Source organism: Cricetulus griseus, chromosome 9 (genome assembly GCF_003668045.3).
Source record: "Cricetulus griseus strain 17A/GY chromosome 9, alternate assembly CriGri-PICRH-1.0, whole genome shotgun sequence".
Classification (NCBI taxonomy): Eukaryota; Metazoa; Chordata; class Mammalia; order Rodentia; family Cricetidae; genus Cricetulus; species Cricetulus griseus.
Window position 1 is genome coordinate 9882368 of NC_048602.1, and position 24700 is coordinate 9907067.

The 24700-nt window shown below is 53.1% G+C and overlaps 1 protein-coding gene and 1 long non-coding RNA gene across 3 annotated transcripts in view; one reads left to right on the top strand and one right to left on the bottom strand.

Annotated features, from left to right (window-relative positions):
* Pou2f2 (POU class 2 homeobox 2) overlaps window positions 1-24700 on the bottom strand; it is a 90121-nt gene that overhangs the window by 42593 nt on the left and 22828 nt on the right. The gene's annotated exons all lie outside the window — the stretch shown is intronic.
* Window positions 20229-22917, top strand: LOC113837194. Of its 2 annotated transcripts, none has more exons than XR_003487863.2 (3): window positions 20229-21214; window positions 21562-21859; window positions 21956-22917. It is a non-coding gene; the product is annotated as an uncharacterized LOC113837194 (long non-coding RNA). The 2 variants fall into 2 exon arrangements; XR_003487862.2 differs by having other exon boundaries at window positions 20231-21076.

Genomic DNA, 24700 nt, shown 5'->3' on the forward strand with positions numbered 1-24700 from the left:
TGGGGTCAGCCAGGATACTCTACACCCCAAGTTGGGGGGTTCCCCCAAACCACACGTGCACACACAAGACGCCTGGATTCATCCTTCTACAACCACGCGCGCACACACACACACACACACACACACACTGGAGACCCCCCCCCAGCATTTTACACGAGTGCACGCGTGCGCGCGCACGCACACACACACATCTCTGCAGGTCTCTGACACCAACCCTCCCTCCAGACCAAGGTTCCTACACATAGATACAGCCCAGGCCTGGCCGCCTGTGCCCAAGCCCACACTCCCATGTGCAGAGAGAGCCATGAAGGACACAAAGAACTGAGTACCCTTTGCCCCCAGCCCTGTGCACCTGGACACCCCAAGACCTGGCAGGTGGGCCTGATGGGAATGAACTGGGCTCTTATAACACACATGGCAGGGGCAGTGTCTAGGGATCTACACTCTACAGCATCCATGATCAGAAAGGCCATTCCAGAGGACATTCCCAGACCACACAGCAGCCTGCCCGCCCAAGGATTTCTATAGGGGGGGAGGGTCTTCCCGGCAGAAGTCAGGTGGCCCTAGGGTAGTGGATTCTTTCTTGTCTCAGAGCCTAATTTGCCCAGTAAGCTCCATTTTCATTTAGGGTTTATGTTTGGACTGGTTGGAAATCAGAGTGGCATAGGTGCTTAGGGCATTTTGGAGGGTTAAGACTCAGCAGGTACCCTCCTTCACACCCCACCCTTTACCACACCAACATCATGCATTGACACCAGGCTGGGCCCCAGACGGCGGCGAGCAAGGGAAAGAAGGGCCACCCATTTCCAGTGAGACATTCCTGGGTCTGCAGATGATGAGGCCGGGGCGGGAAGGCCTCGATGGTCCCACCCTGTCTCCTTCCATGCTGAACACTTGAGACTGAGCCTCCAGGCCTATGCAGGGGACCCTGGAGAAGGGGTGAAGAACAAAGGGGCGGAATTTGGGGCCCATGGCAGAGGGGAATGGAACATGTAAGGTTTGGGGAGTGGCTTCCCTGCCGCAGAAGAGGTCTGGAGCCCCAGTGTGTAAGACAAGTAGGGCAGGCACTGGGGAAGCAGTGGGGGCCACTCGAGGTGCAGGGAGCCTGCAGAGAGGTGGTACAGGGTAGGCCAGACTGGGCTCAAGGCTGAGCGGTAATTAAAGGAGACGTAGGGGGCTCCCCAGGGCCAGCGGGGCCGGTAACTGACACGCGGGCCCCATTGCTCCGCTCATATTTCTCACTGGATCGATGCGTTTGACTCCCGACAAGACAATAATCGCTTGTACGCGGCCGGCGAGTCGATCAAATACATTATTAGAGCGAGGTCCCCTGGGGGCCCGCCGGGGAGCCGTAGGGGGGAGCAGCCAGCCCACCGGGGACAGTAGAGTGAGATTCTTCACCCCTCATGGCCCCCTGCCATGGCCTCTTCCTCTTGGCCACCCCTGGGGACCCTCTCCGTGGCTCAGTCCTCTGGTCTCTCTCTGGACTCCTGTTATCCTTAGCAATCTTATCACCTAGCCTTGGTCTGCACAGAGACTCCAAAGGTCTCGCCCCGAGGCGATGCTCTCTCATCTGTAGGGTTGAGGCATGCAGTTGCTCAAGGGGACCCGGAATACCCCCAGACTGGTGGGAGACATAGAGATGGAGTCGCAGGCCACGGAAATGCCAGTTGAGACAGAGGATGAACTCAGGCCTAAGAGTCACTAGTAGCAATCTTCGGCCCAGCCTCCATTCTGGATGTAAAACACCTTGGTCTGCGGCAGAGCCCAGGTCAGGGGGCAGCCTCTGGGGGTCTAGGGACAAGTGACTTAGGGGCCTAAACAAATAGGAAAACGGAACAAATGCCCACCTCTTGTCTGCTCTCTTGGCTTCTGGGCTCCAACTGAGCTCTTTTAATTCTAAAAAGATTTACTTTATCTGACGTTGTATGGGTGTTTTCTCTGCATGCATGTCTATGCGCCAAGTGTGTTCCTGGAGACCACAGAGGTCAGAAGAGGGCACTGGATTCCCTGGAACTGGAGTTACAGATGGTTGTGAGCCGACGCATGGGTGCTGGGAACAGAACCCTGTCCTATGCAAGAGCAGCAACAGATCTTAACTACTGAGCCGTCTCCCACCCCCTTAAATCTCTCTCTCTCTCTCTCTCTCTCTCGGTTTTTTTCGAGACAGGGTTTCTCTGTATAGCTTTGGAGCCTATCCTGACACTTGCTCTGGAGACCAGGCTGGCCTCGAACTCACAGAGATCTGCCTGCCTCTGCCTCCTGAGTGCTGGGATTAAAGGCATGCGCCACCAACGCCCGGCTTAAATATATCTCATTTATATATTTCTTCATCCCCTGGACGTGAGGTTCTCTCAGTACTGCTTGTCCAGGGGCACAAGTCAATCAGGTTCCAGGCGTGGAGTTCAGATCAAGAGCTGCCTCTTAGCTTGTACAAAGCCCTCCCTGGGTTTCGATCCCAGAGTCTCGCAAAACTAGACGTGGTGGTGCGTGCCTGTAATGCCAGCGCTTGGGAGGTGGAAGGAGACGGATCAGAAGTTCAAAGCCTACATAGAAAGTTCAAGGCTAGCCTGGGCTACATGAGGCCCGTCTCAAAAAACAAGCAAGCAAACAAAAAATCAGACGAATTAAGGGCTACTGACTTAAAATTCTTCAGCAGTGGTGATGTTGGTGGTGGGGGCATGGGTGGCATTCCTGCCTGTTTTGTGTTATTTGAGCCGATGGTATTCCAACCATCTGAGGATTTGAGTCTGTTGTCTGAGTTTACTAAAGAATTAGGGCTTAGAGAGGTAACTTCAGCTGTCCCAGTCACACAGCATGTGGCTGGTGGAGTGAGGATTTGAACCTAAGACCCTCCTCTCGGTGGCTTGCTCTCTGTACTATGGGTTTCTTAGAGCCCTTGGGTTTTAGGGATTAGGATTCAGCATTCTCTCTTTATTGTGGGCTTCTTTGATAGAATTTGAAATCCTTCCCATCATCTGACAGCCAACAGAAGGAGATGCCCTTTGCCCTCTTGACGACACTGGGATTCCTCCCCTACAGCCCACAGCTGAGTCTGTGGTCCCTATACCAGTGTGGGAACAGGGTTTCCTTATGTAACTCTGGCTGACCTCAAACTCACAGAGACCCGCCTGTCTCGGCCTCCCGAGTGCTGGGATTAAAGGCGTGCGCCACCAACGCCCGGCTCAAATTAAAAATTGAAAGGGCTGGAGAGATGGCTCAGTGTTTAAGAGTATCACTGCTCCTCAAGAGGGCCAGCGTTCAGTTCCCAGCACCCACATCAGGTGGCTCACAAGCGTAGGGGATCCAGCTCCTCTGGCTCCCGTGGGCACCTGGACACACCCTCACAACAGATACACAGCCACATAAAATAATGATAAAATCTAAAAACAATTTAAGACTGCACGTGGTGGTACGTGCCTTCAATCCCAGCACTCGGGAGGCAGAGTCAGGTGGGTGAGAATTCAGAAGACAAAGCCTGTGAGGAAGGAAGGACTTTGCAGGCAGCAGGGACAGAGGAGGTGATGGCCCCAAGGCGGCAAAGGAGGCTGGCACAGCCGGAGTCCTGTGAGTGGAGAAGACGCTGGGTAAGGGTGATGCTGTAGGCAGGGCAGGGCTGGACCACTCAAGCCTTGCAGGCCATCTTAACTTTCACGGCTTGGGAATGCAGCTCACGGGTAGAACCCAGTGGGTACCTGGGTCGTGGCTCAGAGGCAGAGCACTTGCTCAGGACACATAAGCAGTGTAAAAGCACCAAAAAGAAAAAATAAGTTAGAATTTAATCCAGGCCCAGTAGGAAGGGTTTTAAGTGGGAGGTGACAGGATTCTGTGAACGGTGGGTGTGCTGGGGGGGGGGTGCGCAGGCGCGTGCTTGCGTGCAGGTGTGTTCAAGTGCGTGTGCATGCATGCATGTGTAGGCATGCATATTCCTCACCCTGCTTTTGAAGACAAGGTCTCTCACTGGCATCCGGGTGCCGAGTTGGGTAGACTGGCTGGCCAGCCAACCTCCGGCATGTCTCGCCTCCGTCTCCCCAGCACTTAAGTGCTGGGAATCGAACTCAGGTCCCTAAACTTATGTTGCAGCCATTTGTCGATGACTTATCTCCCAGCCCTTCTTGAGCATTTTAAAGTCTTTTTTTTTTTTAAATTACTTTATGTGTATGGGTCCTTTTCCTGCATGTATATATGTGTGCCACGGACATGCCTGGGGACCACAGAGGCCAAAAGGGCACTGGATCTCCAGGAACTGGAGTGATGTGAGCTGTCATGGGGGTGCTAGGAATTGAACCCGGGTCCTCTGCAAGAACTCTTAACCTCTGAGCCATCTCTCCAGCCTCTCCCTCTGTGAGCATTTTTTCCCCCCTGGGTTTTTGAGACAGGGTTTCTCTGTGGCTTTGGAGGCTGTCCTGGAACTAGCTCTTGTAGACCAGGCTGGCCTCGAACTCACAGAGATCCGCCTGCCTCTGCCTCCCGAGTGCTGGGATTAAAGGCGTGTGCCACCAACGCCCGGCTTAAATTTACTTTTATTTTTTATGTGCATTGGTATTTTGCCATGGAATTGGAACTACAGACAGTTGTGAGCTGTCATGTGGGTGCTGGGAATCAAACCCGGGTCCTCTGGGAGAGCATTCAATGTTCTTAAACCCTGAGCCACCCCTCCAGCCTCCAGGCTGGTCTTGAATTTACAGAGACCCGCCTGCCTCTGCCTCCCAAGTGCTGGGACTAAAGACGTGCACCACCACCGCCCGGCTTCTCTGTGAGCATTTTAATGAGCACTTGGGGCTGCTGTAGAGACTACACTAACAGATACTGGGAGGTGGGGTCAGCTGGTGTGGTCAGGCACAACATAGCAATAGGGGAGAGAAGAGGCAGGTATTCCTGGGGACAATTTTGCCAATAGGCAAAGCAAGATTTGGAAACTGGCTGATGGTGAAAGTTGAGGAGGTGGTAGAGTCAAGAATGAACCCCAGGTCCCTGGAACTATCTTTCCTCCATCAGATAATGAAGGAGAGCGCTAAGCTCATGAAAAAGTAGAGCCCAAAGAGATCTCAGCCATGCAGGAGACGGCAGCATCTTCATCTCCTCCTTCCCCCTTCTCCTCCCTGCTCCATTTCCTTTGAGACTGGTTCTCACCATGTAGCCCAGGCTGGCCCTGAACTTTTGATTCTCCCGCCCCAGCCTCCTGAGTGCTAAGACTACAGGCATTCGCCCCCTACACTTAAATGGATGGAAATCTTCCGGTAGATACTCTGAGTCAAGCAATCCCTCAGGAAGGAATTTGGGTAAATTGGAGGCAAGATGAGAGGTGGGAAGGCTGGGACAGTGATCCAGGCATGGGGGGGGGGGAAGGATGGGGCCACGAGGATAAAATGAGCATGGGAATTCAAGGCAGGGTCCACAGGCCCCACAGACTCCGATGGGCGGATGCTGAGGTTAACTCCAATGGACAGAGGGGAAAGGAAGAGACGTAGAGGGGACAGGACATGTTAGTGGCAGCAGGGGGAGGGCGCCAGGCAGTGGCACAGGCTTTGTGAATCCACATGGACACACGCAGGCATTCTTACCCATACCCTGACGCCACCCCCATTTCCACAAAGCTACTAGAGTTTCCAGCTCACCTCAAGGAAGAAGTGAATCTCTGCAATGTGGTTCGGAGACCATAAAAAGAGGTCATCAAGGCTAGAGAGGTGTCTCAGCGGTTAAGAGCACTGCCTGCTCTTCCAGAGGTCCTGAGTTCAGTTCCCAGGAACCCACGTGGCGGCTCACAGCCACCTGTTACTCCAGTTCCAGAGATATCTAAAAACTTCTTCTGCCTTCCACCGGCACCAGGTCTGCACGTGGTGCACAAGCAGACATGCACGCAAAATACCGACATGCAAGCGTGTGACCACACACACACACGCACGCACGTGCACACGCTCACTCACACACACATGCTCACACACGCACACACACACAGCCCTGTGAGGAGCCTGCTCTGGCACTGACCACCTGATGACTGAGGGCGATTACCCTGTGCTCAGTTCCCCATCTCTGAATAGGAGACAAGTAAATTCTAGGCTCATTCTGTATCACATTCTAGCCTTGAACTTGTGGCAATCCTCCTGTCTCAGACCCAGGTGCTAGGATTACAGGTGAGAGCCACAGATGGTTCATTTGTTGGTGTGTGTGTGTGTGTGTGTGTGTGTGTGTGTGTGTGTGTGCCCGAGAATGTATGTGTGTGGAGGCCAAAGTCAACATTAGATATTAGATGCCTTCCTCAATTGCACTCATCATCATCATTATTTTGGTTGTTGTTGTTTTTTTTTTTTTGAGACAGGGTTTTTCTGTATCTTTGGAGCCTATCCTGGCACTCCTCTGGAGACCAGGCTGGCCTCAAACTCACAGAGATCCACCTGCCTCTGCCTCCCGAGTGCTGGGATTCAAGGTGTGCAATGCCACCACCACCCAGCTTATTATTATTTTTAAGACAGGACCTCTTACTGTACCTGGAGCTCACTGATCTGCCTAGTCTGGTTGGCCAGTGAGCCCCAGGGATGCTCCTGTCTCTGCCTCCCCAGCACAGGCATAGCAAGAATGCACTTCCTGTGCCCAGCCTTCTTTTTTTTTTTAAACATGAGTGCTGGAGATCAAACTCAGACCTTCATGCTTGTGTGGCAAGCCCTCCCGACCTCCTTAGTTTTCTTTTACGAAGTCTCATTGTACAGCCCAGGCTGGTCTTGAACTTCCTATCTTCCCACCTGAGTGCAGGGGGCATACACCGCTGTTGCAGGCTCTCTCTCAAGCAGCCATGGAGAGATGGAACAGGGGAGGGAGGGAGGGATGTGTGTGTGTGTGTGTGTGTGTGTGTGTGTGTGTGTGTGTACACGAACACACAGGAGTGCATATGTACGCCATGCATGTGTGTGGAAGTCAGAAGACAACCCCAGGCTTCATCCTCAGAAATACCTCCTTTGAGACAGGGTCTCTCCATAACCAGCACCTCACCAAGTAGGCTAGACCGGCTGGCCCAACAATTCCTCCTGCCTCTGCCGACCTAGTGCTGGGACTATGAGATTGTGACAAGACACCCAATATTTTTCTTAAAGTGGGTTCTAGGGCTCGAATTCATATCCTCAATTCATATCCTTTACTGACAGAGCAACACTCACGATCCCTTCTTATTAATTTTTCAAGTCAGCATACAAAATGGGGTGTTTTGTTTTGCATTCTTACCATCTTAATCACGGGGAAGCTAAGAACAATCACAGAGCAAAGTCCCAGGGTCTCGCTGACCCCAAATACGGAATCTCCTGCCAGCCTGCACATGTCTCACACTGTATGTCTCCTGGGAAGAGTCCTTGGCTCCCAAACCCACCAGTCTCTAGGGGAGCAAGTATCTGACCCTACTCTCATCCCAGGAACCTCGGCATTTCCTACCGCACCCAGGTTCCTAAGAGCCCAGAGTTCCTCCTATTCTGCTCCAACAGTAAGGTCACGCCAGCAAACACAACTACTTGGGCTCTGAGGTTGCCAAATCTCCAGCTCGCAGGGAGCTGTCCAAAGGCTGAAATGGATTTCCCTAGGCCAGGATGCTCATCGGTGTCCCTCCCAGAGTTCCCACAGACAAGCACAGCCTCCTTGCCATGTTCTCTAGGACCTCGCTGGACCTGCCTTCTTCCCACCTAGGCATCTACCCCAGTCACACTGGAGAAAGCCAGTAGGCTTTTGACCTGGTGTGGCCCTCTGAATACTGCCTCCCTCTCCGAGGCCAGCCACCACCTCCTGTTGCCACACACTCTGTGACTTGTGTGTGTGTGTGTGTGTGTGTGTGTGTGTGTGTGTGTGTGTGTGTGTTTTCTTCACAGCATCTTGGAGTTAAATGGCTGTCTAGTCATGTTACCGACCCTCTCTCTCTCTAACACACAAGTTCTCTGAAAGCAGGTTTCATCATTTGTATTGCTCAGTGTGGGATTCCTGGGATATTAACAATGCCAGGCACATGGTGGGCACCGGAATCCCAAGGCTGAATGAATAACCCCCTTCACACTCCCATGTCCCACAGACTGAAGTCCAAGGCTGGATCTCCATGCAAGTGTTTTTTTGTTTTGTTTTGTTTTGTTTTTTTCGAGACAGGGTTTCTCTGCAGCTTTGGAGGCTGTCCTGGAACTCGCTCTGTAGACCAGGCTGGTCCATGCAAGTGTTTATGGTGTCTGTCATCCTCACCAGTCATTTGTTCTCAGAGTTCCCTTCCACCATTCTACTCAAGAGTGGGGGTGGGGTGGGGCTGGGAGAGACAGCTCAGCAATTAAGAGCACTTGTTCCTCTTGTGCAGGACCCAGGTTCGATTCCTAACACCCACATGATGGCTCACAACCATCTGTAACTCCAGTTCCAAGGAGTCTGATGTCCTCTTCTGGCCTCCTCGAGGAACCAAGCACCCATGTGGTGCACATACATGCACGCAGGAAAAACACCTATACACATAAAATTTAAAATCAATAAATCTCTTTTTGTTTGTTTGGTTTTGGTTTTTCAAGACAGGGTTTCTCTGTGTATCCCTGGCTGTCCTGGAACTCACTGTGTAGACCAGGCTGGCCTCGAACTCACAGAGATCCACCTGCCTCTGCCTCCCAAGCGATGGGATTAAAGGTGTGCACGACCACTCAGCCAATAAATCATTTTTAAAAGAATGTGGGGGCTTGGGAGATGGTTCAATGAGTCAAGTCCTTGCCATCCAAGTTGGAGGAGCCGAGTTTGAATCCCATACAACCCAGCACTCCTACAGCAAGGTGGGAGTAGAGACCGGGGAATCTGTAGAAACTGGACAGTGAGCTAGCCTGAGGCACACTGTACAGCAACAAAGGACAAAAAGACCCTGCCTAAAATCAGTGGAAAACGAGGTCATAACACAATTCTGTGACTTCATCAAGTGTCTTGTGACATATACACAGCACACAGTACACACACACAGAGAGACAGAGACAGAGACAGAGACAGAGACAGAGACAGAGAGAGACAGAGAGGGAGAGAGAGAGAGAGAGAGAGAGAGAGAGAGAGAGAGAGACAGGCAGGCAGACAGACAGACAGACAGACAGACAGAGAATATGGAGAATCTGTGTTGTATGTGCTACACACAATTTACCCACAGCTCAGCTCTCTCTATAGACGCCCTCCGTAATACAACATTTTGTTTGTTTTTCGAGACAGAGTTTGTGTAACCCTGGCTGTCCTGGAACTTGCTCTGTAGACCAGGCTGGCCTCGGACTCAGAGATCTGTCTGCCTCTGCCTCCTAAGTGCTGGGATTAAAGGTGTGCACGACCACTCAGCCAATAAATCATTTTTAAAAGAATGTGGGGGCTTGGGAGATGGTTCAATGAGTCAAGTCCTTGCCATCTTCACCTGGCTTCTGACTCAACTAATAGTACAGACCAGGCCATGCCTGATGGTGTACACCTACAGAACAAGCGCTGAGGCAGGGGGATTTTGAGTTCTGAGACCACTGGCTACACTGTAGACTTTATCTGAAAGAGAAACAATGATAGTAAAGAACTCAGTCTTCACACTGCTCCAGGGAACACTCAAGAGATTCGGTGTCATTTGCACCAGGCAAAGCCACTGCCCAGGAAGGCTGGCCCCCGGAGACTGAGCATGCTGAGGACATGGCTGGGCTTGGTTTGGTAATGTCCAGTCTGGGCCCTGCATAGAACCAAGGTTCCCAGGACTAGGTGGGGGGGCATAACGACTGATTCAGAGGGTTATATAGATGAGGGTTGGAAAATGGGTTTCTCTGCACATTTGCTATGTACCCAGGAGCTGTGATTTCTCCCCTGTGATGCCCCAGCTCTTCTGGGAAATGGTGGCAGTAACCCCGGGCTGACAGGAATTTCAATATCTTCAGTAGAAAAGTTCCCACCGTGCCTAAGCAAAAAGGGGCTTATAACATAACGGAGTTTCCTCCCCTCTCCCCCCCCTGTGTGTGTGTGTGTGTGTGTGTGTGTGTGTGTGTGTGTGTGTGCGCGCGTGCGCGCCTTGTGCAGGCCAGAGAAGGATGTCACATGTTGCCTTTGTCACCCCCCCACCTTATTCTTTTGAGCCAGGGTCTCTCTCTGAACCGGAAGACAGCAAAATCCAGCAATCGTTTCTTCTTATGATGCTAGGGTCATAGGCATCTGTGAGACCACACCAGCTTGTCATGTGGGTTCCCGGATCTAAATTCCGGTCCTGTAGTTTTCAGAGCAAATGCTCTAAACCACTGATCCATCTCCACAGGCCTGATATTCAGGTTTGAGATTCAGGGCACGCTGTGGTGGCACACACCTGTAGCACCAGTGCTTAGAAGGTGACCGCAGGAGGAGAGTACAACAGAGGCCAGCCTGGGCTACGTAGTGAGACCCCATCTCCCAGAAAAAAACTAAAAATTCAAAATAATTTTAGGTTAAATCAGAAACACTCTTGATATCACCAACAGGACAGTGACTAAGAAAATATAGTATATTCATTCTTAGGAGTTCTATGTAACCAGGAAAAGGATAGTGTATTTCAGAGCTGGGTACCACTCCATCACTCTGGAGATAGAAGCAGGAGAATGAGTACTTCAAGGTCATCCCCAGCTATATAATGACTCCAAGGTTAGACTGAGCTATATGAGATTGTGTGTTTTAAAAGGGGGGAAACACCAGGCATGGTGGTGGACCCCTTTAATCCCAGCACTGGAGAGGCAGAGGCAGAAGGACCTCTGCAATTTCAAGGCCACCCTGATCTATATACAAAGTGAGTTCCAGACCATCCAGGGCTACACAGTGAGACTCTGTCTTAAAAAACTAAAAATTAAAATTTAAGCTGGGCATGGTGGTGCATGCCTTTAATCTCAGCACTCGGAAAGCAGAGGAAGGTGGATCTCTGTGAGTTCAGGGCTAGCCTGATCTACTGAGTGAGTGCCAGGACAGCTAGGACTGTTACACAGAGAAGCCCTGTCTCAAAAACAAAACAAAACAAAACAAAAACAAAAACAAAAACAAAAACAAAAACAAAAACAAAACCCTTTAAATTTAAAACAAAACCAAAATGGATTTTTTTTCCTGTGGTGGTGATTGGAAAAACTAAGGTGAGCGCATCACTTGATCCCAGGAGTTGAAGATTAGTCCAACTCAAAAAAAAAAAAATGTTGACACAAGGGAAGACTATCAAAGAAACCATTATTCCAAAGGTGAGGATCGTGGCTATTCCAGCAGGGGGGGAGGGCGTGCTGGAGAAGAACACACAGGGCGGGGCCTTTCGGATGCTGTGAACCTTTGACAGCTTCCCCCAAGTAATACATTTCTATGTCACCCAGGATCCACTTACGTGCACTGCTGTGGGCAGAGGTCAAGTCCTACTTTGGGGGAGTATTCGAGCATTACCCATCTCCCGTGCCCTCCTCCATGTCACCGCCTGGAGCCGCCCACCGCTGCTTAACGCTGAGCGGCTGCGGTTGCTGTCCAAGGTACCAACAGGGAGGCTGCCCAACAGAGCCAGCTTCAAGGCTCATTCTGACTCCGGAGGAAGACTTTCAGGTTATCCTTGGCTACATAGTGGGTTCAAGGGCAGCCTGGGTTACATAACACCCTGTTTTAAAACAACAACCCTTAACCGCCCCCCCCAAAAGGAAATCAAAAGAAAAAGTTACTCTTTCCAAAGGCTACTACTCTCCACCCAAATTTGTGACCAGGGCCCTGCCGACTCCCCTAAACCTGATTACATCCTCCAAACAAGCTGACAGCTTTTCTTGCAACCCAGACCAGTGTTCCTCTGGACCTCTGTTTTATTTGTTGAGGTAGGGTCTCACTAGGCTGCCTCAGACTCCTGGGCTGGGTTTCAAGGGCCATCGATATACTCAGCTTCAAAAATAGATATATTTAGTCTCATGTGTAGAGGGCCTAGCACATACTGTGGCACACACTTGGAAGTCCGAGGACAAATGTCAGGGCTCTGTTCTTTCTTTCCACCTTGTCTTCAGGCAGGATCTTTCTCACTGATTCGGTATGCTTCTTACCCCTGGCTAGCCGGTCTGTGAGCTTGAGTATGGGGATTGTAGATGCCACAACACCCAGCCTTTCTCTTCCTTCCTTCCTTCCTTCCTTCCTTCCTTCCTTCCTTCCTTCCTGCCTGCCTGCCTGCCTGCCTGCCTGCCTTTCCTTCCCTTTCCTTATATTTTGTTTAGTGTGTGTATGGGCCGAGAGAGAGACAAGGAAACAAAGAGAGAGCCTCGGTATGAGCCTCAGTGTGAAAATGCTTGTCAGAGGACAACCAGCAGGAGTAATTTCTCTCCTTCCACCATGTTGGTCCTAGGGATCGAATTTAGGTCATCAGACCTAGTGACAAGCACCTTTACCTCAGCCATCTCAACATTCCAACATCTGGCTTTTTTTCTTTTAATATGGGCCCCAGGGATTGAACATGGGTCATCAGGCTTGTGCCCGAAGCAAGCATTTTTACAGCCCCTGTAACTTAGATTGTTTTTTTTTTTTTTTGTTTAAGCATGTCCTCTGCTGTTCTTTCCTTCCCTCCTCCAATTATTTATTTATAGAGAGAGCTTTACTGTGTATATTATATAGCCCATACTGTCTTGAACTTGAGATCTTCTTGCCTCGGTCTCCTGAGTGCCAGCATTACAGACCTGTGCCACTATACCTGGCATATATATGTATAATTTTATATGAATAATGCATATATAATCATATATGTAATATATTGAGGGGAGCATAGCCCGGGTTGGACTGGAACTCCCCATGTAGCCAGTGATGGTCTTGAACATCTAATGCTTTTCCCTCCAGCCAGGGATTTTTCCTCCAGTGCAGGGATTGCAGGTGTGCACCACCACTCCTAGTTTTGTGGGGTGCTGGGGGATCAGACCCAGGTCTTTGGGCATGCCAAGCAAGCACACTTCCAATCCATCTCCACCCCAGATTTTAAGAATGTTAGTGCCAGCCTCCCAGTCAATATTCAGATTAGAACTGTGACAATACTCACTGGCCCGTGTCTTCTGCGCGCCCAGACGCCCCAGTGCCTGCAATACGCATTACCTATTTACTGAAGAATGACCGCTAAACACTGCCCAAAATAATGGGAGTCCCAACCCAGCGTCTAACGGAGGTAGCGGGAGGTGGATGAAAAAGAATCCTATGTGGTGGTGGTTCTGACCCAGAAGGCTTCAGCCACCGTATCACAGAGAGTTCATGGCAGAGTGAAGGCGCCTGAATCTCATACTGGGTCAGTTACCCCATGGACTCTCGACAGATTGTTTCTGTAATCAACCAGAATCGGTGGGGTCGGACTCCGACACTCACCGGCTGTTCATCTGGCCACTATGCTGAAACTCTGTGTCACCACCTGGATGACGGCAGCACCTCTGCAGAGGGCGGTGTGTGTCAGTCAAGAATGCAGGGCATATGTTCACATGAGGAGCCACCCCCTGAGTAGCATGGAGGAGTTGTCACTCACCCACACGACGGAATGGCGTGAGCAACGGATCACACCAGTAGAGAGAACCTCTTAAAGAGGGGTCACCTGGAGCCAGACGTGATTACGTGTGTGCATGGGTACGCACCTGTGCATGGGCACCACGGCAAGGGTGTGTGTGGGGGGGTCAGAGGACAGCTTGCAGGGGTCAGTTCTGACCCTCCACCATGTGGGTTATGGGCATCAAACTCAGGACGCCAGGGTTGGCAGCAAGGGCCTCTATCCACTGAGCTGTCTCATCAGATGACTCCCAAGATAAGAAGGGGGGGTGCCCCAGATGATGAATACCGCAGGCCCAGAAGATGACCGGCCCCTGGAAAGCCAGGAGGTAGAAGCTCCCCTATCTCTCCTCCAACTCCCCAGTTCCCGGCCTCTCCCAGATTGCCACATTCCTGCACCAGTCTGGAACCCTAACTCACACCCAAGCCCCCCCCCGTGGGGGGGGCAGCCCTGAGGGATCTTTGTCTCCTCTCCTAGGCAGGCCCTTTACTAATGGGGATCGAAGAGAGGCGGACGATGGGCGCGAAGGTGCACACTGAGGGGAAAAGATCGAAGGGTCTAGAAGAGCTCAGCCTCACCACACACTATTCAAGGACTCAGAAACGAGAAGCAATAGCAAAGAATCACAGGTACACACCCGTAACCCCTCTATTTGGGAAGTCAAAGCAGGAAGGTTTTGAGGTTTTTTTTTTTTTTTTTTTTTTTTTTGGAACTGTCTGAGGCCTAAACCATCTGCAATAGGATAGGTATGAATGCTTACACACAATTTGGTGGTGGTGGTGCTGTTGTCATTTGAAAGAGACTCTCATGTAGCCCAGGTTGGCACAGAATCCAGTATGTACGACCTTGAACTCCTAACCCCCTTGCCTCTACCTAAGTGCTGAGGGCACAGTTGTGCACCACCATGCTTGGTTTATACGTGGTCTTTTTTCTTTTCTTTTCTTTTCTTTTAAATACAGCAATCCTTTCCACGGGGGCAGAGAGACCTCGCTACCACAGGGAGGACTCCTCCCTCCTCTTCAATGGCAGTTGGGAGAGCAAAGCCAGGAAAGGCTTCGTACTGCACTAATGGAGACCTCTGCAGGGGTGAGGCGAGGGCGACTGAGAACTGGGCATCTGCAGGGGCGAGGCAAGGGTGACTGAGAACTGGGTATCTGCAGGGGTGAGGCGAGGGCCACTGAGACCTGGGCATCTGCAGGGGTGAGGCGAAGATCACTGAGACCTGGGCAAAGGGGTAGCTTGGAAAGGAGGCCCGGAATCCTCTTTCTCCCAAGTACCTCAGCTGCTCCTGTATCCTCTCACACCTCCTTAGAGTCCCTAGATCCCCTCACACAGGGGAAGTCACCTCCTTCCCCTGGCCATTCTGACACTTCCTCTACTGCTCACACCACACACGGCTCCTGAGCCTTTCCCTCTGATGTCACAGCCCTGCCCCAGGGAACTGAGAATGGGGGTGGAGTGGGTGGGGTCTCGCATTTGTTTTAACTTTATTTGTGTGTGTCCATGTTTTTTGTTGTTTGTTTGTTTCTTTGGGTTTTTTGTTGCTGTTGTTTCTGGGTTTTGTTTTGTTTTTGAGACAGGGTTTCTCTGTGTAACAGTCCTGGCTGTCCTGGAACTTCCTTTGTAGACCAGGCTGGCCTCAAACTCAGAGATCCACCTGCCTCTGCCTCAGGAGTGCCACCACAGCTGGGCTAACTTTGAACTTCTGACTCTCCTGTCTTCACCTCCCAAATTATGCAATTGCTGTGCACACCACCACACCCAGATTGTTGGGAATCCAACTCCGTGCTCTGTGCACACTGGCCACACACCGTATTGAGTTGCATCACTGGTCTTTGCATGTTTGTGAGACAGAGTCTCGCTTTAGCATGACTGCAACCAGGCCACTCTTCTTTCCCGATCAAGAGGAGGAAAATCCCAGCATGTCAGCCCTGACTCCTGGGGCTCCTTAAGTCACAAAGAGGTGAACCCCAGCCTTCAAGGCATAGCGGGGCCACACGAACCATCTTTTGGGGACAGAAAGGTGGGGACCGAGGCTCAGAGGAGAAGCCCACTGAACACATGCATGGGGACAGGGACATGTCCCTTGGGACCCTAGCTCTTTCTCTGAGAAGAGGAGGAGAGGATGTTTGGGGGACCCGTCCTGTCTTCCTGCTGAAGTTCTCTGTGCTTATGGGAAGGGGACTGGGGGGGGGGCGGCAGTGGGGGTGAGGCAGGAACACAAGCACAGAGGGAGACCCCGAGCAAAGGAAGAAAGAATGTAGGGAGAAAAGAACTGGGGGTGGTGGCCGGAAGCTAGAACAGAGGGGTGCATGAGGTCTTTAACTCCCTGGAGGAAGAGGCTGCAATAAAGGATACAGGGGCAAAGACAGAAGAGACAAAGAGGGAAGAAGAGGAGGGGAGAGAACATGCCACCCACTTGACTTGGGGCCGGGGGTCCTTTTGTAAATTGCTTGCTCAACACTCTCTCTCCTCCTAGGCCCCTTCACGCCAGCATTCCTTTGGGGTGTTGTCCCTGGTCCTGGATAAAGCTGACACAGATCCGCACACGTGGGAGGCCGTGCCAACTTCCAACTATGTCCTTCTCTCTTCACCCACTTGCTTCCCAGAAGAAGAGGCCTAGTTCCCTGTAGCGGGAACAGGGACCTCAGAGGTGCGGAGAGGCCCGTGGAGCGGGGCACCTGCCCCCACAGGTACCGAGCCGCTGGCACCCACCTGTTATTGTTCCTATTCTCTGGCTCTCGTGACTTTGGTCAATGCCTCCCCTCACTGAGGCCATCATCTGTTGCCCAAGCCAGCACCCTGCTGCTCTGCCGAGGCCGCCTAAGACACTCTCCACTTTCTGCTCCCCATTGGGTTTGGGGTTGGGGGGGGGACAAGCGCCTAGGTGGGGGTGGAAGGCTTGATGTACTGTGGAGTACGTGCTAGGGACCTGCTGACATGGCTGAGGAAGAGGAGGGGGTCTCGGTGATGGATGGAGCTGATTCTTTGGTTAGGGGATAGTAGTGGAGGGGGTGAAGGCAGGTTGGGGGAGGGGTGGTGAGGAAGCAGGGTGTGTGTGTGGGGGGGGAGCAGGACCAGGCTCACATTTGCCATTCAGGGCAGCTGACAATAAAAATGCTTTATTGCCAAGAAACTGGATCGATCGGGGCTGGAGGGGGCCGGCAGGGGGGACGCGGAGGGCTCAGCACAGAGGCCGGCGGCCCGGCCTCCGCAGCGACCAGGGCCCCAGCCGCCCTCCCCTGCGCCCCCCTCCCCGCCTCCTGCCCTTTCTCTCTCCTGCAGCCACCGCTTAGTTCTTATTATATTTTTTCTTATATATTTTTCCCCCAGCTTTCTCCTGCTCCTGTTTTTTTTTTTTTTCTTTTAATTTTTTTTTTAAACTCACTGCACTCCCAATGCTGCAGGCTGGGTGGAGGTGGGGTGGGGGTCTCTGCCCAGGCCAGGCTCTGCCCACTGGCTTCTAGGGCTACTGTCTATGGGGTGAACCCCCACTTTAACTTCACAACCCTAGTCCTGGTTCAATCAAGCTCCCCCAAAACTTGGCCCCACATGTACCAATCTCTTCCACTAAGCTTCCTAAGGCCTCCTTCTGACTTAGGAGTACCCCCCGCACCCGCTGTAATGGGCTCAGGGCCCTGGACAGATTCCCCCCTTCCCCTCCCCCATACCTGGCCCCTTGCTTCCTCATGGAGCCATTTGGCTGATGGTCAGAACTGTCCGTCAAGGGGGCTCTGAGCCCCTGAGGACTCAGATGGGAGGAGGGAGGGGGAGAGGTCGAGGGTCAGGCCACGTCCTCTCAGCTCATCTCTTTCCCCTCCCCCTTCCTAACAAAGGGAACAGCGGACCATCACTGCTGGGGGTGGGGGTGCCTGGTAGTCAGAGGGAAGCCAGAGAGGGGCTGTAGATGGCCATGGGCAGGAGGCAGGGTGAGAGCTGCCTGCCCCTCCTCTGCCCGCCCCCTCGGGTCAAGGCTAAGGTGATTCCTCAACCTCTCTAGGCTGGGAGGGGAGGAGGGTCTGGAAGACAAAGAACAGGAGCCAGAGAGTTGGGGGCTGGCAGGGAAGCACCTGGGACCCATAGTCTTGGCTGAGGGAGGGACAGCAAGCACCCTGCTGGCCCTAGCTTTCCCCTCCTGGTGGGCCTGCCTCCTATCTGTACCAGTCCCTCTGGGTCTCAGAGCTGAGGCAGGATCTGGCTGAGGTTAAGGGGGGAAACTGAGGCCCAAGGAAGAGAAACAGAATCACAGGGACAATGTAGGCACAGGTGTAGCCCTAGAGTTTTCAGTCCCATTCTTGATTCCCTGCTGCTCAAGCTAGCAATGGAGACACCCACCGTCTCTCCTGGCTCTCTCTCTTCTGGGTCAGGGCTGGTCCTGAAGGGGGCAGGTAATAGAAGGCTATGGGAAGAGAGGCTGAGCCCTGTGTTCCAGGCCAGCCAGGGGGGCTGAGGGACCCAAAGAAAGAAACCTTCAGCATATGCTCTTCTCAGGCACATGCCTGTGGTTAGAGACTCAGCTGAAAAGGACAATCACCCCCTCACCCCCGCCCCTGGTCCCCCAGTACCTGGGAAGAGGCCTTCAGAGAGCGTTTTCTCCGGCTAGTGTCACACAGCAAAAGTGACCCACAGCCTGCTCTGCCCTAACAGGACATGCCTTGAGGCCTCCTATCTGCCTAGCCTGACTACGGCTGGCAAACAGGAGCCATGGCTGGCAGCCATCCTGCCTATGGGGATAAAGAGCCTCTGGGAAAACAAAAAGAAATGCTCAAACCCTAGGTGTTTAAATTCTCCTGCCAGGGCTCAGGGGGCCGTAGCCGAAAGAAAGTAGGGGGGACATGGCATACCTCTATTTTTAGGGGAGCTCAAATGTGCTTCCACAGCCTGCCCAGGAGGCCCTAGATGCACCCAGGACTAAGGGGTCCCGGCTGCCCTCCCCCAAACCTCCCCTCCCTTCTCTCCCTCTCTTTCTCGCTGGCTATCGACCGACCAGGCTGTGACATGGTGGATCAATACAGCAGGGATATAAAGCCGGCTGGCTGCCTGCCTGCCTCTGCCTCTCTCTCTCCCTTGCTTCTCTTCCCTTTTCTTTCCCGGAGCCAGCCGCACCCAGGCCCCCCACCCTTACCCCTACCTCCGAGGGGCCAGCCTCCACCCCATACTCCCCTACTGCGGGAGAGTTTAGGGAGGCTGAGAGCTTGGAGAGCCAGGAGAGGGGGTGAGTATGAGGGTGGTAGGTAGGGAAGCAGATGGGTGTGGTGGTGGTGGAGGGGGCTCACACTTGCAGGTCAGGTGGTTGGGATAAACTGAGGACCCAACAGTCCTTTAGGAAGAGATCGAGTCGTTGCCCCCCCCCCCCAGTTGGGAGCAACTCAGAGAGATGGGGCCCTTTGAAGGTATGTGAGGGTGAGGATGGAGCCCTTGGGAGGTGGGCAGGGTCCCTGGCTGGGTGGGGGGATGGGGATATGGCTTCCTGAGCCTGTGGACAAGGGAAGGAAGGCCTGGGTGCTGGAGTTGGAAGGGTGGTGAATGGACGCAGCAAGGGTGGGCTCCTCGGGCAAGCCTGTGGCCCACCCACAGGCCCACAGCGATCCCATTCTGTGGGTCCCCATGGGTGGAAACCACCTTGTCCACACCCCAGGGCCTGGACTGAAGGTGCTGGGGTGGGAGTGGGTCCTCTTAGGGCATCAGACAGGAGATTCTAGCCAAAGGGCCGTGGAGTCTGAATTGCTGCCATATGTGTGAGGTGTACACAGGTCCTTAAGCGGTGCTGGGGTGGAGAGACCGGACTCCAGGATTGTTTCCTGATTGCCCTCACCCTGGAGTCATGCCCGTGTGCGACTGTGAATCTGTGAGGTTTGTCCAGGGGACACTAGGGGTTGTGTGTATACATCCATGGTGTCTTCCTGACACGGGGTATCCTCAAATGCCGGTGTGGCCCTTGGGAAGGTGTGTGGATGAATCCCAAGACGATACCCTCCATCCCTAGCAAGGGTGGTGGCTATGTGTTCCTGCTCTAGCCAGTTAGCATGTGGTGGCAAGTCCATGGCCCTGGTGGAGTGTGGCTGAGTGTGAGTGTTTCAGGGTGAGTCTGTATGTGTCCCCTTGTCTGTGTCAGCGGGTGCCTGTGCCTGCTTCAGAGCCCGTGTGGTCCTCTCTGTGTGTATGGAAGGCTCCATGTGAGCCGTGGAGACTGGGGTGGGTGCTCTGTGTGTCTACCTGCTCCAGATGACCCTGCGTGTGAGGGCCAAGTGAGTCCCCATGAGTGGGATGGAGGCTCTGGGTGTGTCCCTGTGTGTGTCATGGTGACTCAGGCCCCGTGATGGGGGTGGAGGTCACATACCCGAGTCTGGAGGAAAGGTAGAAGCAGCAGAATCACTGGCTATGAGGTTTATTGCTACATCATTACTACATAGGGCCCTGCTGTAAGGGCCCTGCTGCCTTCTTTCTTTCCCTGCCAGAGGCCCCAGACCCCTGCCAGGATGGGCTCAGGCTCCCCCCTTCCTTCTCCCACCTTGGGCGGGTGCCCCTCTGCTCCTCAGCACCCTCTGCTTTGGTGGACACTACCTCAACTCCACCAAGCGACCTCCGTCCCTCCCAACCCCCCCAGCGCCACCCGCTCCCCCGCCCTCCCCCCCACCACAAGTCCAGTCCAACCCAGACAAAAGCAATTACTCCTGAGGTGGATGTGAGTGTGGGTGTTAGAAACAGAAAAAAAAAATAGTGGGGGAGGGAGACACACACACACACACACACACACACACACACACACACACACACACACACACACACGCAGGCAGGGATGGGTTAGCTACAGTCCTGGAGAGACAGGGATGAAGGAAAAGACAGAGAGAGGGAGAGAGAAAGGAGGAGACCCAGAGCTAGGCACTGGCAGAAACCGGGAGACCCACGATGGACACAATGTCCAGGAGACAGAGGCAATAAGGGAAAAGCCATGGAAGGCTAAGTAGAGAAACCATGCCAGGGAGACACAGAAAAAGAGAGATCAGGCAGGGAGACACAGAGAGGAGAGAAAGAGCAGTGAGCTGCAGGGGGGTGGGGGGGGCACCTCGGGGCAGCAGCGATTCGGGGAGAGGAACCAGATAAGGATATGGGGAGCCCCAGCCAGGGACAGCTAGAAAACACACACAGAGAGACACAAAGAGTAAGAATGAGATCAGAAAGACACAGATGAAAGACAGATGTGCAGATGAAGGGTAGAGTAGCGGCGGAGAGTAGCCACTAGTGATATAGTGAGATCTCAAGTCAGCGAAGATGGGGGGGGGCAAGTTCAAAGTCCCCTCCCCACCATAAACACACACACACACACACACACACACACACACACACACACACACACACACACACAGCTTTCTCCCCAACCCCTAGGCCACAAGTCAGGTGTCACCAAGTCCTCCCCATAATCCTTGGTTCCCCACCCCCCAGAGACAGAGCGAGGAGGGGGCAGGATGGACAGTAGATCTCGGGTATCAGCTGGGGGCATCTCGGCCTCCCTACCAACACGCCCGCCAGAGTGGCCACCCTCCACGTGCCGTGCCCATACCACATCAATGGCGCTCTACCAGATACAGCCGCCCAGTGAGGACACTTGGAGCCTCGCATGAGACATGAGATGCTTCCTTCCTGCCTCACAGCTGTGCCCTCCTTCTAGGGCGCCCGTACCCCCTCATCTTTCCTCTGAGATGCCTATCGAGCTGTGGCTTTGTCCCACCCACCGTGGGTCTTCAGGGACTCTGGCTTGGGAGAGAACTTTCCTACCTGTCTCTACCCTGCTCTCCTGGCCCCCATCCCATTTCCCCTGGCACCCTTCTCAAGAGCTCCCTACATTTCTCAAATGTCAGATCTCTCTGAACGCCCCCCCCCATTGGCCATGTGCCTGAAGAAAACTGCACTCCACAGCCCCCCCCCCCACACACACACCGAAAAAGTAGTAAGGGCAAAGGAAGCTACCTCTGTTCTTTGGTTTTCTTCAGTGCCTCTTTCTTTCTTCCTGTCCTTGCCACCCCAACCCCTGCCAGGCCCCACACCTCCGTTTGGCTAACATGCTCTTTATACACCTCCAGGCTCAGAAGAAGAGGAGGCACAGGAGAAGGAACAGAGAGCTGACAGACATTCGGGGACCAAGTCTAACAGCAACAGGAAGAGCGCCTGTTGGGAGCACAGAAGGCCAGGAGTAGAGACCTGTGCGGCTGGACACCAGCTCTCAGTGGGATTCCCAACAGGCCTTGCACACAGCTCCCGGGGTTACTGTGAGGTCTGCCTCTGCTGTGGATCGGGGCTCTGAGCTCACAGCCTGCTTTCATTTTGCTGTGGGACTGTCCGGGCTTCCAGCAACTCACCGGTCCTAGGCGGCTAAAAGAGGTGAGCTTTCTGTTCTTCACCTCCCCCACATCTGTAAGCCCCACCCTGTAAGAGGCACTCCCGAATTACAACTGTTCCCACCCGCCCTGTCTGCAGACACCAACCACAAAGGCAGCAAAGCCGTCACTTGCTACCTCCTAGAACGCCCTGTCCTCAAATCTGAATTTCACGTCCAGTAAAGAACGATGCCCGTTCAGGCAGTGTGTCGGGTACCAGTCTCTGGGGAGCTGTCCCATCCCCCCAAACCAAGAGCGCTGTCCTACCACTGAAGCCCCGTCTCTGGCCCCGCCCTAAGCCACAAAGGTCGCGGCATACACCCTAGTGCTAAAAGTCAAGGCCTACCCCGCTCCTGCAGATGCAGCTCAGAAAGAGGCTGACTGGACCTGGAGATGAGGAAAACTCGTTGGCCCACCTGCTGGTTCACTCTGTCCTGTCTACAGCCATCACGGCTACCCCACTTTTACCTTCCAGAGACATCCCCACCCAGTCCCCACAGACTGCCTCACACAGCCCTGGGTTCTTCCAAGTCCCAACAATTCAGACCCAGGCAGCCATTCAAGCCTTGTCCCCCTACAACTGAGCTCTGGCTCCTGACATCTTTGGGGCTCCTGCAGGGGAGTCCAGGAGTCTCAGGACACACCCCTCATCACCTCTGTGACCCCGAGTGCGCGTCACGTTCATCTTTGGCCACTTTTGCGCACGGATGGGGGCAGAAGGGAAGATGGTAATTCAGCCCCATTCCTGCCTTGGCATTCAGAGGGCACCAGCCCCAGGGGACTGTAAGGCCACACTTATCTGCAAGCCTGCCAACCATGTCCACTTCCCTCCCCCTGGAGCAAAGAACTCCCTCCCAAAGATATCCCAGATACCCTGAGTGAGTCACCTAACCCCTCTCTCTCCTCTGACACCCTGCAGCCCCAAACTTGATAAAGTTTGTGCCTGATTCTTCCCCAGCCCGGGGACCCCTCTGAGGCCTCAGACACCCTTGTACTTCTCAGCTTCTCCAGGCCTAGCATGTGAGAACTCCCCGGGTGGGGCAATAAATGGATGGATATGGATTTGGTGGTATGTGTCTGCTCCTTTATTTATTCATTCTACAAATACTTTCTGAGCATTGACCTTGTACTAGGAACCCACTGCAGACAAATAGAGAACTCTCCTCCCTCTGAAGCTTATGGGGAGACGCAAAAGCCAAGTGCCAAGGCGCTCGTGTGTGCGCAGGGTGTGTGTGTGTGTGTGTGTGTGTGTGTGTGTGTGTGTGTGTGTGTAGCAGCACAGGGATGGGGGTGGGGCTATCCCTGGGCACAGTGCCTTAGGGCAGCCGAAGTAGATAGGGAGGGTAATCTCAGTCACCCTGGGACTCCAGCTCTTATGGGGAGCACTGAGGAGACCCTGGGACATATCTGGGAAGCTACCTGCCTTCCAAGTAGAGATAAAAGAGAGTGGGGGTGAACATTGTGATTGTTGTGGATGCCTGTGGCTGTTTGTACAGCTCTTAGGAGCTGTAGGATGGCTGTGGGAGGTTGATGTTGCCCCTGAACCACTCAAGTACTGTGGCCATGGTTTTCAAAGCCAGTTTGTGAGACACCCCAACGGCCAAACACCTCTCTACTGTCCCTGGTTTTACCCAGCAAACTGACAAATAGTCCTGACGGTGTTAGCCAGGCCTTCTGACTCTATTCTCCCGGATGAAATTCACCCCCAAAGCTCAGGGTTTCCAACACTATATTGGGATTCAGTGAGATAGAAGAATAAGGGCTTTACATTCAGGCAGTTCTGAGTTCGAAATCTGCCTCGGCCAGTGACAAGCCAAGTGACTCCGAGCAACAGAGAACTATTTCAAACAAAACATAATTAAAGCCCTCTGTTTACTTTAACCCAGCTCCTAGCATTCCTCAAAGCTAGTCTCTAACCCCAAACTGACGGCAGCCTCCCTTCAACACCAAGGGCATCTGAGGACATGCGAGCCCTGGGAGAGATGTAATATGACTCCTTGAAGAGGCTGGGTGTGTGGCTCATGCCTGTAATCTTAGTAGGAACCTGAGGCAGGAGGATTCAGAGTTTGAGGTCGGCCTAGGCTACAGAGGGAGGAGGAAGAGATAGATGCCTGAGTGGATAGACAGATAGACAGACAGACAGTTGGGAATCCTGTAACTAAGGTGCCCACATAGTAACCAGCTAAAACAAGAGCTCATGAATGAACTTCCTGGTGGGTGCGAATGTCCCCAAGTTACACTTTGTGGTGGGTGTGAATATCCCTGAGTCACACTTTGTGGTGGGTATGAACATCCTGAGTCACTGAACTGGGTACACACAGGTTAAGTGTTTTCCTGGGTCCCAGTCTGTAACTATTATGGTCCTGAAAAGTGGTTTGTTTGGACCAGAAAGAAATTTTTAAAATTCTACATTAGCTGTCAGCATTTAAAAACTGAGAGGTGTCCCATAAAAAAAAAAAAATTGTCTTTCTTTTTTTCCTCTCATTTTTCTCTTTGAGACAGGGTCTCACATAGCCCAAGCTGGCCTCAAACTCACTATGTGGCCAAAGATGGCCTCAAACTTCTGATCCTTCTGCCTCTGCCTCTGGGGTGCAGGCGCACCGTTTGCAGGCAGCGCTGAGGACGGAACCCAGGGCTTGGTGTATGCTGAGTGAGCGGGCCCTGTACTAATGGAGCTGCAATCCCTGCCCTTCTGCTGCTCCGGAAAACTCAGAGCTGTCTGAAGATGAACAAGAAGCTGCCCCTCCCCACCGTCCAGTCCACCATGACCCCCTGCCACACCAGATGAGTGGCAAACACAGGCTATGGCGCTCCTCGGCTTCCCAAAGGGCACCTGTGATTCAAG